The following is a 2,064-nucleotide window of genomic DNA, read 5'->3' on the forward strand; positions in this document are numbered from 1 at the left end:
TGAGGGTAAGGGATAGGTGGTTTATAAGGTGGTGGAGGTACATAAGGTTCCTTCTTTTCTACGGTTTCCTTATTACTCTCTTCCTTTTCCTTAGTTTTATTTTCTTCCTCAGTTGACTTTTTAGAGTTTTGGTTTTCTATCCTTGGGTCAGACGGTCCTTCCACTTCCGTTCCACTTCTTAGTATGATTGCATGAGTGTGGCTTCTCGGGTTAGGTTGGGGCTGTCCAGGAAATGTACCAGTTGGGGCAGCAGTAGGCGCTTGTTGTTGAGCTACTTGTGATATTTGCGTTTCCAGCATTTTGTTATGGGTAGCCAGGGCATCTACTTTACTTGCTAGTTGTTTAATTTGTTCGCCAGTGTGTACATTCTGGTTTAAGAAATCTTTATTGGTTTGCTGTTGAGAAGCTATAAAGTTTTCCATCATGATTTCCAAGTTGGATTTCCTAGGGGCGTTATTGTTAGGTGTAGATGGGATCGGCTTTTGATATCCCGGGGGTATAGCTGGGGCTTGATTTGGAGCTTGTCTAGGCGAGTATAAGGCATTATTACTCTTATATGAAAAATTTGGGTGATTCTTCCAATTTGAGTTATAGGTATGCGAGTAGGGGCTTCCTTGAGCATAGTTTACTTGCTCTGCTTGGATTCCTGTTAGGAGTTGACAATCTGCAGGAGTGTGACCTTGGATTCCACAGACTTTGCAATTCTGAGTTATGGCAACCACGGTGGCTGGAGGTGATACATTTAAACTTTCAATTTTCTGGACCAGAGCATCCACTTTTGCGTTAACATGATCAAGGTTACTTATCTCGTACATGCCAGTTTTAGTTTGAGGTTTTTCTACCATTGTTCGTTCGCTTCCCCACTGATAGTGGTTTTGGGCCATGCTTTCGATAAGTTGGTAAGCATCAGCATAAGGTTTGTTCATTAGTGCACCACCTGCGGCGGCGTCTATTGTTAACCTTGTGTTGTACAAGAGACCATTATAGAAGGTATGAATTACTAACCAGACCTCTAAACCATGGTGTGGACAAAGTCTCATCATGTCTTTGTATCTTTCCCATGCTTCGAAAAGAGACTCGTTATCTTTCTGTTTAAATCCATTTATCTGGGCTCTTAACATCGCTGTTTTGCTCGGCGGAAAATATCGGGCAAGAAAGACTTTCTTTAACTCGTTCCATGTGGTGACTGAGTTGGAAGGAAGAGACTGGAGCCATCTTCTAGCGCTATCTCTTAACGAGAAAGGAAAAAGACGAAGTCGAATTGCCTCTGAAGTGACACTGTTAGCTTTAACAGTATCAGCGTATTGGACAAATACGGATAAATGAAGGTTTGGATCCTCGGTAGGATTTCCAGAGAATTGGTTCTGTTGCACTGCCTGCAACAGTGAAGGTTTAAGTTCGAAGTTGTTTGCTTCGATTGCGGGTGGAGCAATACTCGAATGCGGCTCATCTTACGATGGAGCGGCGTAATCTCGAAGAGCACGAGCTGGTTCTGCCATCTCGGGTATCGGCGAAGGAAGAAGATTTTTGAGATCAGGAAGTTCGATAGGAGGGAGATTGTTCGCAGCACGGTATTCCCGAATTCGTCGTAAGACTCGGAGATATAGTTCGATATCATTGATTCGTAAGTAGAACGGCTCGCCTTGTGAGCGAGTGTGTGGCATACAAATCAACGAAAGAAAGAAAAGAAAAGAAAAATAAGCCTTAGTCTCTACAACGTAACAGAAGAGTTACGATATCGACTAAACAAAAGTCCCCGGCAATGGCGCCAAAAACTTGATCGCGACTTAATGAGTCGAATTTGGGGTACAAACTGCAAGTGCACAGTTCTATCGCGTAGTTTTAAAAGATATCGATCCCACAGGGACTTATGAATCGATATACCGTTTTCTAAGGTTACTTCGTAAAGCTAAGGCGGATAATACTTTGATTGTTTGGGGGAAAAGTTAAAACTAAAATAAGATCTAAATTAAATATTAATTAAGCGGATATCGGTATGTAGTTCGTCGTAATTAGGGAATCAATTCTTCGTTGGTTTCTTGGTTTTAAAATAAATCTTTTCAG

At 41.9% G+C, this 2,064-nt stretch overlaps 1 non-coding gene across 1 annotated transcript; it reads left to right on the forward strand.

The window, feature by feature from the left end:
- The first annotated feature begins 1,014 nt into the window (after positions 1-1,014).
- LOC127077956 (small nucleolar RNA R71) lies at positions 1,015-1,121 on the forward strand. The gene has a single exon (XR_007787714.1). It is a non-coding gene; the product is annotated as a small nucleolar RNA R71 (small nucleolar RNA).
- The last annotated feature ends 943 nt before the right edge of the window (positions 1,122-2,064 follow it).

The sequence above is a fragment of the Lathyrus oleraceus genome, chromosome 4 (genome assembly GCF_024323335.1).
Source record: "Lathyrus oleraceus cultivar Zhongwan6 chromosome 4, CAAS_Psat_ZW6_1.0, whole genome shotgun sequence".
NCBI classification, from domain to species: Eukaryota; Viridiplantae; Streptophyta; class Magnoliopsida; order Fabales; family Fabaceae; genus Lathyrus; species Lathyrus oleraceus.